The sequence below is a fragment of the Mastomys coucha genome, unplaced genomic scaffold (assembly GCF_008632895.1).
Source record: "Mastomys coucha isolate ucsf_1 unplaced genomic scaffold, UCSF_Mcou_1 pScaffold17, whole genome shotgun sequence".
Taxonomy (NCBI): domain Eukaryota; kingdom Metazoa; phylum Chordata; class Mammalia; order Rodentia; family Muridae; genus Mastomys; species Mastomys coucha.
Window position 1 is genome coordinate 31705885 of NW_022196899.1, and position 17055 is coordinate 31722939.

The 17055-nt window shown below is 43.1% G+C and overlaps 1 long non-coding RNA gene across 1 annotated transcript; it reads left to right on the forward strand.

Annotated features, from left to right (window-relative positions):
- Window positions 1-2: 2 nt before the first annotated feature.
- LOC116094801 lies at window positions 3-15612 on the forward strand. The gene is made up of 3 exons (XR_004120322.1): window positions 3-131; window positions 13528-13666; window positions 15570-15612. It is a non-coding gene; the product is annotated as an uncharacterized LOC116094801 (long non-coding RNA).
- Window positions 15613-17055: the final 1443 nt, after the last annotated feature.

A 17055-nucleotide genomic window follows, 5' to 3' on the forward strand; every position in this document is an offset into this window, starting at 1 on the left:
CACACTTGAAAAGCACATCTGCCAGGTGATGTCAACGCCTGGCCTGCTCCGTTTCCTGTTGGGTGGTGAACATGCCATTCTCTCATGGCCCTGGAATGCTGATTTGGTCCGGGGGCGAAGGCCAAACACAGGTAGGGTCAAGCTGGAAGAGCAGGGTGTGGGGGTGCTTTCTGTCTTCAGTTCAGCTCTTGAGGGGGGTGGGGCTGGGAAGAGTCTAGAAGTAGTTTATTGTCTGGTCTGCAATGTAAACTCAGAGGAGGGGGAGAGGGCAGGAAGTAAAAACTGGACTGTCGACAGTCCCTTGTCAGCTGCCTGCTCAGCACGCAGACATGCCAAATGTTGGGTGGACTTTGCCTGGGACAAGCCAGGACCCAGGTTTGACCCTTACCCTGACATTTTTGGAACTGGATGAAAGCACCTTCTTGGAATGTGTGAGAATATTTCTGGCATCGAAGGTCGAAGACTGAGCCTCGGAGTTAAAATAAATATTCAGGGCGAGGAAGGAAACAGTGAGGTTAAGGGTTTGATCAGATATGAGCTCGGAGCTCACGGAGTTCATCTCCCTCCTTGTACTCTCTCCGGTTTCATGTGTTCATCTACACAGCAGACAGGCACACAGCTTGTCCTTCCTGCTCCTGTGGGGAAGGGTTGAAGAGAGGCCGTGGATTTATGCAGACAAATAAAGATAAAACAAACAAAATAAAATCAAGTAGGTTGAAGCATGAAACTTGGCCCTTGTATTTTTGGTTATTCCCTGAGATGGGATACTTAGTTCATTGAAGTGTCTTACTCTATAGAGTACTTGGGAAGACAATGCAGGAAGAGACAAGAGTATTTTCACCTTTTTATAAGAAATAGTATCTGGGGGGAAAGACCGTAAGACAGACATATACCTTTCTATGCATACAAAAACATAAAGAGAGAAAGTTTTCATTGATCTTGCATGGTTAACATTACGGTTCAGGGCTTTAGTTACCAGTCTGGTATCCTCATTGCAGAATGCTTTCTGCATTTCCAGAAGCTGCTGAGAGTGTCCTACTAGGCAGTGAGATGACATTTGGGGCCATCCTCATGGCTAGCAGGACTCGTAGGGCCGTCCTTGTCTCACTGAAGTTCTCAGGGTCTTCATGGTTGACTGTTCCTAATCAGACAGGGCTCTGAAATACCCAGTTCCTTTGGAGCCGGGCATGGGATGCCCCTGGGGAAGTGAAGCATGCAGTTCTAAAGCCAGACATTCAGTCTCCACTGAGGACCATGGATGGCTGGGAAAGCCTCCCTGCTGGCCTCCGGCTTCTTCATCTTGGGACGGAAGTCACACTGTGGCCTGCTTGCTGCTGAGGGTGTGGGCAGAGGCTGTCTGGCAAGGTCAAGGGTGGCTCAGGGAGGTTCTGTGTTGCTTTCTGCAGCCATACGTCTTTCTTTAACAAGATCCCATGAAAAATACCATCTGAAAACACAAGCCTTGCTCAGTATAAAGATCTGAGGTGAAAATGCACCTGAAGGGCAACCCTTCCTCTGACAATAAACCTTAGAAATGACCTCAAATCCCTGTTTAAAGGCCATGAAAAGATATATACATACACTCCTCAGTCACTGCAACCCTACCTTTACTTTCAAGGATATACTACAGAGGGCGTCCATACTCAAGGAAATGGGAGATCTATAAGAGCTTTTGTTCCAAATGCAAACTTAGCATCTATAGTACTCTTCCCTTACCTGTGACTCCACTTCCTGAGGTTTTGATGGTAGTCGGCTGTGGTCTGAAAATGTGGCATGGGAAAATTCATTATGTGTAGGTTATACACTATTCAGAGTGGTATGATGAGCTTTGTGATAGGCTATAAATCATCCCTTCATCTGGCACATCTACCAGGTTCATCCCGCCTACACATCACCCACTTCTTAGCCACGCTGGAGAACATATCCAGAGCCGTGGTTCCTCTGAGCTTGTGTCTGAGTGACCTTAGGGGCATTGTGGGTGACTTTGAGATAGCATATCTTCACAACTGCTCAATTTTATTATGGCAACTGCTCTGGTTTTGTTCTCATTTTCTTCCCTGTTGCTGTGATGAAACGCTTTGACTGAAAGCAATGCAGGAAAGGGTTTTTTTCATCCACCAAGTCACACTCCATCTTGAGAAAAGTTAAAGCAGAAATTCAAGCAGGAGCAGAGTCAGGGACCATGAAGGAATGCTGCTTGCTAGCTGGCCTTATTTTTTTACTAACTAACAGGCTTATGCTCCGCTAGCTTTCTTATACATCACAAACCCTCCTGCTTAGGGAATGGTACTGCCCACAATGGGCTGGGCCTTCTTTCATCAATGAAATAATCAAGGCAATCACCAACAGTCATGTCTATAGGCCAATCTGATCTAGGCAGTTCCTCAGTTGAGGCTTCTTCTATCTGAGAGGCTCTGTCAAGTCAATAGTTAAAAGTAACTAGGACAGCTGATGTCACTAATTTCTTATTATGGCTAACTTATAAATTAAATGCAATCAGAGGGATGTACAAGAAGGATGGAGTATGTGTGAGAATTCAGTGGTACTAACAGACCCAATTTTAGGCATCGCCTGGGAGTCTAGAGACATTTCCCCCAGGATCACAGAGAACTAGTGTGTGTTGTGAAACATCAGGCCTGCCTCCTGGGAACCACTGAACAGATTGTTTAAAACTGAGAATTTTCCATTAAATTGGAACAAGTGTTTGCCATGCTAATTGCTTACATAATTAATTCTTCATTGGCCCTCAGATATATTTTATTTGCGTAAATCTTTTTTTTTTCTAACAAAGTAAAACAGGAGGAAGCCAATAAACATGTTTCCTTCCACTTGAGGCATGGAGGGAAGCCCCTCGGGTTAGAGAAGATTCTGGATGACTGATCTGTGGTAGAATGGCTGTCTTAATCATCTGCCTTATTAAGGATAAAAAGCTAGTTCACATTACAAAATAACCTGCATAGACCACTGTGTACACACTCTGAATGGTGGTGCTTCCTGGGATGATCTGTTTTCTGATATTGTAATAGTAGTATGTAAGACACAGATCAACATAACTGTAATGAGTGTTCAGACTAGAATACCCTGGCAGCTAGGAGTCCATACAACAACTTTATGATGATATATATATATATATCATCATATATATGTATATATATATATATATACATACACATATATATCATCATATATATAATCCTTGGGGTATGAACCTGAGCTGAAGACTCACACTTTGGACTTACTGATGTCATCTTTTAAATATGCACACCTCTTCAACTGTGCTCAGTGTTGGCTTTGAATAAAACCCAGTGTTGAAGAGTTGTTCAAAGTATGTTAAGTTTTCGGGTAGACCAAATCGTGGGATGTTTCTTTCCTGGAGGTGTGGCCAAAGCCATTTGAGAGCTCATAGAAGAGGCTATATGCTACCAACGAAGATTGGGAGAAGATAGGGAGTGGATGAAAAGCAAATTAGGAGACTGGAGAGATGGCTGAGCAGTTAATAGCATTTGCTGCTTTTGCAGAAGACCTGGGATATGTTCCCAGCATCTCAGCTAGGCAGCTTACCTGCCTGTTACTTCAGCTAAAGGACCCAGTTCTCTCCTCTGGCCTCTAGGGATGCCTGTGCATGCATGTGAGCACACACACACACACACACACACACACACACACACACTCACACACACGGAATGTTTAAAATGACTAATTATATCTTATGTTCAAACAAACACTTTCACAGAAAATCTGCTTATCTTTCATATTTTTTATGCCCCAGAAGGCTCTTTAGGAGAGGGTCCAGTCTACTGTTAGTGGATATAGAAAGGGAACTGCCATATTAATACCAAATAAATCATGGTCAGCCTGTGGGCCCAGTCAAGTCAGAAGTGATTCTGAAGGGCAAAACTCCAAGCTTTGGGGACCTGGGGGAACCATTTTGAGGGAGAGTACATGCTTCATTGGGAAGACATGGTAACACAGGTATGCACACACAAGATGGGATGGCAGTAGAGGTATCATTGAGAACACACAGAATCATTTGGGTATCAGGTCCTCAGCTGAAGGCTTGAGGCCGAGTTACATTTAGACTTTAAGTGTAGGAGGATGATTTGAAAGAAGTCTTGCCTGAACACCCGTTACTAGTTCTCTTGGTTGGTGTCTAACATGTAGCTCTCACACTATCAGAACACAGATCATCCCAGGAAGTGCCACCAGGTCCAAGTGTGTATACAGTGGTCTATGTAGATTATTTTGTTATGTCAACTCATCTTCTACCACGTGCTTCAAACTGGAGGACCACCACCATCAATTACCCCATCAATGGTCATGCTCTAGCTGTTTTGAGCCTGCATCAACTTTTACTTTTAATGAAGGGCTAACGTAACCTTCCTAGTCTTTTTGATTTAGTGTTGTCCTTTTCAAAATCACTTCAGTGGCTGTTGCTCCATCAGCACAGGGCTTGAGTGCCTTGTCAGTCCTCCTTTAGTAGTTTCCTGGGATTTCCGAATATCCTGGTCAGAAGGCAGAAATCCTTCCATACTCACCGATTGGACCCTGAGAGCTTGCCTAACATATGCAAGCACTGGTTTCCTTCCCCAGCACTGAAAACAACACTATCTTTTTAAAAGGAGAGATTTGGGGTCCAAAATGTAAGTCCTTAATGTTTATGTCTGACCATAGGCAATATGAAATATCTAATAATGACTTGACATAATTTCTTTACCGTGGAAACACAGATACATGTATGTCTATTATCTATATAGTTTTACATACGTACATATTTGTACATGGCAAGCTGGAAATGTACATTTGGAAAGTAGAGGCAGAAGGACCAGGTTGAAGACTGGTCTCATCTCTTGTAGTGAGTTGGATGTCATCCTGGGCCACACAAGAGCTTGTCTCAATTCTTTCTTCTAGTCACTGTATATGTATATGCATATGTATATGTATAATGTATGTAACTAACATATATAAGTATGTAATATAGAATACAAGAAATGAAGTGAAACAGATTTTCTTTATGTTTGAAAGTTACCTTTCTGATTTCATTGACAACAGTTCCACAAATGTTTATACAGCGACAAATGAGGTGTCAGCACCAGGATGTATAGGGTATACATGCTTCTGAATGTATGTGCCTGTGTGTGTAGGCCAAAGTATGACCTTGGCTGTGGTTTCTTAGGTACATTTCCCTTTCTGTTTTGAGACAGGGCTGCTCACTGATCTGGGGCTCACCCAGTAGGCTAGATTAGATGGCCAGTGAGCCCTAGGGGTCCTCTTGTGGTTTCCGGCATGGGGATTGCCATGGTATGCCACCACACCCAGCTTTGTTTTATGTGGTCAGGATATCAAACCCAGGTCCTGGGGCTTGCAAGTGCCGTAGCAACTGAGCACTTTCCTGAGCCCTGAAACAGTTCATTTTGATAGGAAGTACTGGGGTAACCTTGTGAATGCCCTGCAGGTGTATAGACTGTTCTAGAGGTGTTAAACACAGACGAGACAGTTGAGGGGCACTCTTATCTCAAAGTTTCAAGTCTAATGTAAGATGTTCCTTGAAAATGCTCATCAAGTCTCTAGAAGGACATTTTTAGAACCCTGTGCTGTTTTCTAAATTGCAACTTTAGCAACATCATTTTTCTTTTTAGTTGTACTTAAAAGGAAAATGTATTCGATGAGTATGAAAGTTTGATCACATGTGTATCGCATATGTGCTGGTGTTGGCAGAGAGCAGAAGAGGACCCTGGGTTCTCTGACACTGGAGTTGTGATGGTTGTGAGCCACCATGCAGGTGCTTGGCACTGAACCCTGGGTCCTCCTCAGGAGCAACTATACTCTTAACCTCTGCACCATCTCTCCAGCTAGATATTTCATTGCTCTCTGAGCACAGAGACTTGCTCAAGGTGCTTGCTTGGGGAAGAGTCCAGAGTGGAAAAGTAGAAATAGTATCCACCTAACTATACCAAAGAGATCATTTTACCTTTTGTTGACTTTGGTAACTTTATAGAATAGGGTCCTGTGACCATCAGTGATGTAGAACCTTTGTAAACTGTTGAATTACTATTTTGATGCTCAACTTTGATTTAACAGTCATTAAAATAATTAATATTGTCAAAATCATATCACTTTGGCTAAGTCCAGATTATAACAAACTGCACTTTGATGCTTTTTGGTTTTACATTTTAGTTGCCGGAACCATACTGGATTAGCTTGTAGGAAATCCTGTCCATTTCGTGTTAAGCAGACTCAGCCACACATCCAGTATTCACGTGCACAAACTGTCTAGCTTGGTGTGTTTTCTTGGTATGTGGCTTTGTCATATCAAAAATGACATTGATATAATTCTATTTTGCCAATAAGAAAGTCAATGGCTCATAATAACCAATAACAATAATAATATACACAGTACTAACAAGCTCACATATAGTAATTTTAGCATAATACACAAATTTTAAAATTCTCCCTGAAGTACTTGGGTTAGCTTTTGGAGAATGGCAAAGAATTTTTGTGGAAGATTTTTTTCAACATCATTTTGGTTTATGACTATTTTCTTTTCTTTCTTTCTTTTTTTCTTTCTTTAAAATTTATTTCTTTACCCACTTTAAAACCCAATATCAGCCTTTCCTCTCTTCTCAGTATCCCCTTACACACCCCCCATTCTACTTTCTCCTCTTTTGAGGAGAGGAAGGTCCCCTCTGGGTGTCAGCCCCTCACTAACACCTCTCTCTCTGCACATCAAGTTGTTGTGGTACCAGGTGCATACTCTCCCACTGAAGCCAGACAAGGTAGTCCATTTAGTGGAGCAAGATCCACATCCAGGCAGCAGACTCAGGGACAGCCCTTGCCCTGAGTTGTTGGAGAACCCGCGTGATGACCAAGCTACTCATCGGCTACATATGTGCAGGGGGCCTAGGTCTAGACTTTGCTGGCTCTTTGGTTGGTGATTCAGTTTCTGGGAGCCACCATGGGTCCAGGTTATTATACTTTGCTGGTCTTCCTGTAGAGACCCTGTTTTCTTCGAGTCTCTTAATCCTTTCCCCAACTCTTCCATAAGACTCCCTGAGCTCCATCTATCGTTTGCCTGTGGCTCTCTGCATCTATTTCTTTCCCTTAGCTGCTGGGTGGAGCCTCTCTGGGAACAGTTATGCTAGGTTTCTGTTTGCAAGCATAATAGAGTACCATTAGTAGTGTCAGAGGTTGTTTCTTGCTGGTGGGATGGCAGTTTCTCAGAAGGTTGGGAATAATTCTAGCCCAAGAAGCAGCTATACCACTCCTGGGCATATACCAAAAAGATGTTCCACCACCCTACTAGGATACTTGCTCAACTATGTTCATATCAGCTTTATTCATAATAGCCAGAAACTGGGAAAAAAACTAAATATCCTTGAAGAATGGATAAAGAAAATCTAGTATAACTACACAATGGAATGCTACTCAGCCATTAAAAACAAGGACATCATGAATTTCACAGGCAAATGGATGGAACTAGAATATATCATCCTGAGTAACCCAGACCGGAAGGAATATGAGTAGTATGTATTCACTTTAAGTGAATATTAACTACAAAGTACAGGATTACCATGCTATAATCAACAGACCCAAAGAAGCTAGAAATCAAGGAGGGCCCATCAGAGGATGGTCAAATCTTTTTTAGAAAGGGAAGCAAAATACATATCTGAAGTAGATGGAAGGAGGGAACTGGGTGGAAGGGGAATGGAAATGGAGTGGGGCTGGGGGAGGTCATATGTTGGAAGAGCAGGGGATAGAGAAGGAAATAGGCAGTGGGAGGGTTAATCTCTAGGATATGCCAGAGACCTGGGATGGGAGAAGTCCCTGGAGGGTCTTTGGAGGCTACTCTAGCTGAAATTCATAGCCGTGGGGACAGGGATCCTGAAGTGGCCATTTCCTGTAACCAGACAGATCTCCCAGTGAATGGATAAGGACAGAAACCCACCCACCAAACCCTGGACCCAAAATGCATCCTGCCTCCAAGATGTGCAGGAACAAAGATAGAGCAGAGATTGAGGGGATGGCCAACTAATGGTTGCCCCAAACTGAGACCCATCCTAGAGGCAAGAACCAATCTCTGACTCTTTTACTTCAGACAAATTCTGTTTTTTGTGTTTCTCTGTTTGTAGTTCTTGTGAAGTGTCTCCTCAGTGGCCACCTGCTGCAGGTGTTGGATTTAAGAGTCTGGAGGCTGGGAGCTGAGGCCACAGGCAAGCCACGGCATCCCCTTGCTAAGTGCCACATCCGTAAACAAAGCTTCCTTCCATTTTAGGTGTGACTGAGGCAAAGACACTGGGAAAGGTTGAAGTCAGTCTAGCATGGACCTAGTTCTCAATAGTGTAAAAATTCTGGTTATACGTAAAAGCAGAACATGTGTTACTAATTGCAGAAAGGATTCAAAAGTGTCTGTTTTTGAAGACAAAGATCAGATGTCTGAAGCTGGATGGAAGCTCTCTCATGGTGAGGCTGACTCTAAGAGGCATAACTAGTGTGGTTAAGGGGCTCTCGCTGCCCTTATTAGCTTGCTGTGAACAACCGGAGAATTTCTGAACTGGAGAAGGCACCGCTGCTCCAGAGGTTCAAGTATGGAGATTCTCCTAGCTCTTGTCAGCACATGCCCTCACTGCAATTCAGCAATGGATAGGCAGTTCCTAGGGTTTTGGGAGAGGGATAAAGAATGCTTCCAGAACTTTGAAGGCTAATTACTTTTGGCAGAATGTTTAGCAAACCAAATTTACTCTTTGGTTGTGTTTACCTTTGAGGAAGCTCCGAAACTTCAGTTTAAATAGTGGATGGGAAATTGACCTTGAACTTCATTTCTAGTATTATATTCTTTTTCATTTCCTCTCTTAAAGCACCAGTGGTCTAGAATACACTGTTAACTATGTGTACCTTCCAGGGACCTCTGGCTGCAGCAGGCCTCGCTGGTCACTCTGCCAGCTTCTCACTTCCACTTTCCCCATTATTCATGGCCACTGAAGTTGTACTCAGATGTCAGAATTAGTGAAGATTAAAATAGCATTAATGACCCATTTTGTTCCGTTCCTTATTTGTTTGCTAGGAATGGGTTTGTGGGACTGAAAGTCTAAGCATGCATTCAAGATTCTTATGCGCTTGCTTGCCACTGAGAAACATTTCTGAGGCTGAGGACAACAGCCAAAGGTTATCCCTGCCTACTCCTGGAAAAACTCATGCTGGGAAACACAAGGCCAGAAAGGTTAAGGAACTCGCATTTCAAACTCTTGTAGAGAATCAAAGTGGGGCTGTGGATCCTTGAGATGGCTGGCTTTTTATTTTTGTTTTCTTTTTTATTCTCTCTCTCTCTCTCTCTCTCTCTCTCTCTCTCTCTCTCTCTCCTTCTTTTTCATAATGGATTGGATCATGCTCATGAAATCCTAGAATGGCTCAGACAGCTCTCCAGTGGTATCACTGGCTTTTCTGTCCTGCAGACCATACCGTTTTTTTTTCTGACCATCGTCATTCATCACACACCATCTGAGTCTGACAAAGTGCCGTTTCTTATACTCTCTTTAAAAAGACAAGTTGCTAAGTGACAGGTGAGGGAGCTGGCCCTGGGTTAGGGCTGCTATTGAATTCCTATCATGGGAGTAAAAACAAAACCCACCGAGGGACCCCCACGTTCCGCCTACAATGAACTGAGTAAACATCTTAACAGGCATAGAGGATGCGAGCAGATGTTCTAATCGTTGGTCTGTGAGAAACTGTTGTTTGCTACTCTTCTCTGGCTTGGCCTTTGAAACCTCCGGAAGTTTCTCTCCCAGCGGGGATATCAGTGATTTATTGATTGCAGTACAATGGAGATTTTAGGAACCAGCAATATTTTTAAGAGGTTAAATACACCCTTACAGAGGTCAGCACTAACTCATGCTTCAAGGGGCATGCCTTCTCTGCTTTACATGGGCTGTGGGCTGGCGCTTTGCTGCATTCCTGGCTAAGTGGGAAGGGCTCCTAGGGGAAGAAAGGCGGATTCCTAACAGAACTTGAACATAAAACATTAGCGCAGAATTTAATGTTTCTTTTTTTTCTTTTTGTCTTAAAATTTTCCCCCTTGAGCTTACAAAAGTAAGTGATGTGTAAATAACAGAAAATTAAAGATTCCTGATGGGAAAGACTAAGTAGTGCTGGTCAAACAATAAAAGCATGTCTCAGCCTCATAGTCCAAACACTCAGAACTGATCACACAATTACTCTCAGACATCTGAAAACTAAAGTAAGGGGTATTTCATTCTGCATTCTGCCGTCCTTATGTGCTGAGTTTCCAGTGCAGGCTGTTGTAATTTCTTGGCTGTTCAGTTTTCTAGAAAGATTCTGAAGCCTACTGGGTAGAAATGTTTTGCTTTGTACTTCCTGCATTCATGGGCATGGCCTTTATACCGATAACCACTATGTTATGATAGCTATAATAGCTGCCAATGCTGACCCTGGTCGCACCGAGAGAGACACACTGTGTAGATTCTTCAGATAGATGAAGTCATTGGCAGAGTCTCACTGTAGAAAATATTCAACTATGAACTCACCAACAGGCAGTGGCCTTGTGATAAATAGAGACAACCCTTCATCTTAGGGACATTTTCAAGTTTCACTCAGTCACTGACTGTTTGTCGTAACAAGTGATTCACAAATTTCCTCCTGACATTAAACATTAAATAGACGATGAGATTTTGCACTGAGCCAGGCTTTCCACAGATGTGCTCGGTGTGTCTAAACCAGCACTGTGGGACATGATAGTAGCTACTGGTCACATAAAGGCTGCATGACACCTGAACACAGGTGATGAGTGGAAGCCTAACACACTGAAATCAATTGAACTTGGTCAGTAAATGTGCATAAAAATGGTAGCATTTTGGGAATTCTTCTAGCCGCTTTCTATTGCTGTGATGATTAAAACATCATGATTAAAATATTCTCCAGAAGCAAGTTGAAGAATAAAATGTTTATGTGGCTTATATGTCCTGATCACAATGCCATCCAATACCACCTGCCTGAACTACCCACAGTGGGTTGAGGACCTCCTACATCAAGTATTAATCAACACCATGCCCCCAGACACTTGTCCACAGGCCTATCTGATGGAAGTAATTCCTTGATTGGCATTCCCTCTTCCCAGATCATCTTAGCCTGAGTCAAGTTGACAAAACAAAACAAAACAAAAAACAAAAAAAAAAACCCAACATACTAGTATGGGCATATTGAGTCAAATGAAATATAACACTACTGTCTTCACATTTTACTTTAAATGATTTTAATTATTTATTTTATATGTGCTTATATATGTGTATACCTGTGAATATGTACATTTGTGGTAGGATGATACTGCAATGGGTATCTATAGATACAATGTTGGATACATACACTGAGGTGGCACAATGACATCTATTACTTTGTACCATTGATGAACTTGCACGTAAAGGTCAAGCTCTGTCTCATAGAGTTACACTCTGGTAAACAGAAACAAACCCCAGATAAATACTTAACTGAAGACTTTCAAATACCAAAAGGGTGAGGATGAAGTGACCTCATACAGTGCTTCAGGCACCATGGGGGTCACCTCAGATGAGGGTAACAGTGGAACACAGTCAACACAGGAAATGGACAATCTGGGAAAGCATAAGATGAGAGCCTTCTGGAAGAAGCAACAGTGAAGTCCTCAGGAATGGAAATAACCAAGGTTCTTGTGCAACAGAAAGGAGGCCATGGCGCTTAGGAGCAGAATCGTTGGTGTGATGAGCTTAGGGCCCCAGCTGGGGTCTCATTTCCTAAGACACTGAGCACTGTAGTCATTGGTGTTGATTTTTATCCTCTAAGAGGCAGTCTTGAGTTCTGTAGCAGGAAGGTCTGCATAGGACAGGGGCCAAGAGGGTGCTTGTCAAACAAACGTGGACAGACAAATATAAGTGTTGAAAATGAGTCCAGGATCCAGCCTTAAAAGTAAGACCTGAGGAGCTGTGACTCTAAGAACTCCACCTCTCCAGTTAGGGCCAGCATATGGCTAAATTAGGACATTTTGGCCCACTCAATTAGAATGCAAGGATTATTTGTCTCGTCCTAAGCGCTTCCTGCTTTGCAGTTGGTCTCCCTTGTCTGTCACACATTACTTCACTCTCTGACCTTTAGATTCTTGCTAAGCTGAAAGTTATTGTTCCTGGCCACCCACACCCTGTTTCTAGTTTCTGCCAGATTAAAAGCCATTTTTATATCCACTTGTAGAAGTTGTTTTCCCCATTGCTGTGACCAAATACCTGAGAAGAAACAGCTGAAGGGAAGGAGTGTTTATTTTGGCCTGAAGTTTAAGAAGGGATACAATCCATCCTTGTGGCACATGCAGCGGCTGGTCACTTTATGTCTGCAGTCAGGAAGCAGAGGACTAACAGGAAGTAGGGCTTAGCTGTCAAACATCAAGCCCTACTTCTCCAGTAAGGCCCAACCTCCTAAAGGCTCCAAAATCTTCCAAAACACCTCTCCCAGCTGGTGCCTCTGTTCAGATGCATGATCCTATGGAGGAAGTTTATATTCAAATCCCACTATCAACCCACTTAACTTTCAAATTTAAGTTTACTTTTTTTTTCTGATAAGTTTGAGACTTTATTCTTTCATAAATGGACATGTTTTATTCTGAGAAAAATAGATGGCCATTTATTAATTTTGTCATTTTCAAGGGTATTGAGAGATAAGTTATTCTCCCTCCAGTGAAATGACCCAATTCTAGCCATATCAGAGTATATAAAGGCAGGCTTATTGGGAAGCAGTTCTCAGGTCGGTCCACTGGTCAGAAAGAATGGGGAGGGAGACAGACAAGAGAGAGAGTGTGCACACACAGGGAGAGGAGAGAAAATGAACTGGAGAGAGAAAATGAACTGGAGAGAGAGAGAGAGAGAGAGAGAGAGAGAAGATCAAATGTCTGGATTATATAGGAAAGAGTTTCTGGGGGAAGGGCAGCCTAGCCCCTGGCTGGAAAGTTCAGGGTAGAGGGTAGGCTATGTATGCCAGGCATGCCCTGTAACAAGTAGGCACTGAGGGATGCTGGGAGAACCTGGAGGCTAGGTCCACTTGGTATGTTAAATATGCACCTAAGCCCCCTGTTCCAGGTTAGAAATTAATAATTTACATATATGATTTAACAACCCTAGTAGGCCCTATTTGGGTCCAGTGAAGACTGATTACTAGTTTCCTGGGAAGCATCCCTCTGTCAGGGCTTCTTCCAGGTTCATGAGTAGGCAGACCACCCTGGACTGAGGAGGGAAAGGCGGACAGACTGAATGAATGCATGAATCATGAGGCTGATTCAGCAATTTGTAATATAGTAAGGGAGAGGGAACACGGCAGGTTGACACGGGCTAAATAGAGCAAGCAACATGCAAGGAAAATGCTGGCTTAATCCTTGCTTTCATGTGCAAGCCTCCCGTGCCCAACTACAATTTGGTAGCAAAATTTAAAACTGTGATGATTAAAGCAACAACTCTCACAGACTGTCCATGCTAACTCAGAAACTGTACATGTATTGTCTTACAGGGCAGGAAAGGAACTCAGTGGAACTGTGGAACTGTGGGAAAGAGCATCATCCAGATCTCCCCTGGGAACTAATCTAACCTCACCAATCCTTAAAGCTTGGAGACTATCTCCTGCTTGCCTTCAGGGACAGAGATTGAGGGTGAGTGGAAGATGAAAGAGATGAGATTGTGCTGATGTTGAAAATGAATCAAGGGTTAATATTCACTTATCAGAGAGTGCATACCATGTGTGTTCTTTTGTGACTGGGTTACCTCACTCAGGATGATATTTCCTAGTTCCATCCATTTGCCTAAGAATTTCATGAATTCATTGTTTTTAATAGCTGAGTAGTATTCCATTGTGTAGATGTACCACATTTTCTGTATCCATTCCTATGTTGACGGACATCTGGGTTCTTTCCAGCTTCTGGCTATTATAAATAAGGCTGCTATGAACATAGTGAATCATGTGTCCTTATTACATGTTGGAGCATCTTCTGGGTACATGACCAGGACTGGTATTGCTGGACCCTCATTTTTATAGGGAACCGCCAAACTGATTTCTGGAATGATTTACCAGCTTGCAATTCCACCAGCAATGGGGGAGTGTTCCTCTTGTTCCACATCCTAGCCAGAATCTACTATCACCTGAGTTTTTGATCTTAACCATTCTGACTGGTGTGAGGTGGAATCTCAGGGTTGTTTTGATTTGCATTTCCCTGATGACTAAGGACCTTGAACATTTCTTTAGGTGCTTCTCAGCCATTCAGTAGTCCTCAGTTGAGAATTCTTTGTTTAACTCTGTACCCCATTTTTTAATAGGGTTATTTTTTGGAATCTAACTTCTTGAATTCTTTGTATATATTGGATATTAGCTTTCTATTGGATGTGGCATTGGTAAAGATCTTTCCCAATCTGTTGGTTGCCATTTTTGTCCTATTGACAGTGTCCTTAGTCCAGAACCTCAGAATACCCAATATACAATTCACAGACCACATGAAGCTCAAGAAGAAGGAAGACCAAAGTGTAGATACTTTGGTCCTTTTTAGAAGAGGGAACAAAATAACCCATGGGAGGAGATACAGGGACAAAGTGTGGAACAGAGACTGAAAGAAAGGCCATCCAGTGACTGCCCCACCTGGGGATTCATTCCATATACAGTCACCAAACCCAGACACTATTGTGGATACCAACAAGTGCTTGCTGACAGGAGCCTGTTACAGCTGTCTCTTGAGAGGCTCTGCCAGTGTCTGACAAATGTAGAGGTGGATGCTCTCAGTCAGCCATTGGACTTAGCAAGGAGTTCCCAATGGAGGAGCTAGAGAAAGGACCCAAGGAGCTGAAAAGGTTTGTAGCCCCATAGGAGGAACAACAATATGAACCAACCAGTACCCCCAGAGCTCCCAGGGACTAAACTACCAGCCAAAGAGTACACATGGAGGGACCCATGGTTCCAGCCGCATATGTAGCAGAGGGTGGCCTTGTTGAATGTCAAGGGAGGAGAGGTGAAGGCTTGGTCCTTGATTCTGTGAAGGCTCGATGCCCCAGTGTAGGGGAATGACAGGACAGGGAAGTGGGAGAGGGTGGGTTGGTGAGCAGGAGAAGGGGAGATGGACTAGCAGGTTTTTGGAGGGGAAAACAGGAAAGGGGATAACTTTTGAGATGTAAATAAAGAAAATACCTAATTGAAAAAATGATTTATTTTTTTGCAAGTGATAACAAAAAAACAAGAAAGAAAAAGAGAAAGAAAGAAAGAAAGAAAGAAAGAAAGAGAGAAAGAAAAAAAATGAATCAAGGAAACTGCCCACTAAAGAATACTGGCAGCCTTGAGAAGCCAAGAAAGGCAGGGAAATGGGGTCTCCCCTCCGGCTTGCAGGAAGAAATCCAGAGGAGCTAGAACCTTGATTTCTGCCCAGTGAAGGTCATAGGAGATTTTTCAAATTCTAGTGGTGTAAGATAAAGCATCTGTGTGGTTTTTGTTTGTTTTTAAGGCACCATGTGTCACTCTGGTAGGAATAAGGCAGTTATGCCAGAAATGACTTGTCCCGCGCTATCTCCCGCCAGCAGGAACAACGCGGCACACACAGGATCCTTCTGCAGTACAAGCTTTAATGCATCTTGAGAGCGAGATCATCAGCTTCAGTTGAGGAGGAGGACCCCGACTATCTCAAAACCCTTCCCTTATATAGAGCTCTATGCCTGCCTCAGACGTGGCGACTCATAATAGGCTGTGGGACAATCAGGCCATTTGACGTGACCAAAGGCACTCCGCCGCAGATCGTTGGGATTTACAGGCACACGCGCACAAGGCGTTCATCGCCATCTTGTAATGGCGATGTGCTTATGAAGTGGCTTCCCACAATGACTCTCAGTGTTTGGTGAGTGAGGGATACTCATGCCGGCACATGACCATTTTCAGAAGAACATAGGTCTGGGGATGCTACCTCAGTTACAGCTCATTGTGCAGTTGTAGCTTTGTCTACGTTTTGCAAGCAGAGCTTGTCTGGGAAATGAACTGGCATCTAAGATATAATAACTGTGAGCTGGGAAAGACATGGGCCATGCCTAAAGAATATTAAACATTTGCTAAAACTAAAGGCCTTTTTTGTTTTATTTTTAAAAGTTGATACTAACTACCACAAACTACTTATTAGATCTGTTTCCCATGTGTAACACTGGCTGAATGGCTGTAATCCTTGCTCTGTTTTGCATGCTTTGTGTCTATTCCTTCAACCCAGTCTTGTGCTTACATCCTCATCTCCACACAGCCCATGGTGGGAAGCAATCCCTTTGAGAGTCATCAGATCACTAGGAGGAATCCCCAGGGGCTGGCTTAGTACCCTCATATAAGAGGCCTGAGAGATATCCTCCAGCCAGAAGCTTCCATATATGGACCAGATACCCAATCTACCCACAGCTTGATCTTGGATGCCCTAATCTCCAGAATTCTAAGAACTTTTTCTACTGTTCCTAAGCCACTCCATTTATGGTGATTTGATAGTATTCCTAATGGGGTAAGACAGTTATTTATGGCTTTTATATTTTTCCTTCCTTCCTTGAATTATTATGGGCAATACAGAATATACTAAAAATCCCCCAAGGAAGTTATTTGCAACAAAGCAAGAGGCATCAGCTATCAGTGCATCTAGAATGCTCCCAAGGGCCCCAATTTGGGGCTACCAGGAAATGATGAGAACTTTGAACAGTGGGGGCCCGTAGGAAGTCTTCTGCATATTTGGTCACTGGGCTGTGCTTCTCAGGGATTCAGTAGGACACTCCCTCTTTACTACTTCTTGTCCTGAGGTGAATGGCGTGGCCCCTCCGACTCTCCAATATGAGGTGAGGTATGCCACTGGACTAGAAGCACTGGGGCTATCAACTATGAAATAAGACTTCTGACATTATGAGTCAAAATTTGTTACGATAAAGGAAAAGCTGACTATTATGAAGTGATGAGGATGCGTTAGGGGAAATGTAACTTGGTGTAGCCACTGTGTACTGTGGTAAATAGAATGAAGGCTCCTCAGAACATTGAAAGCCAGAGCTACCA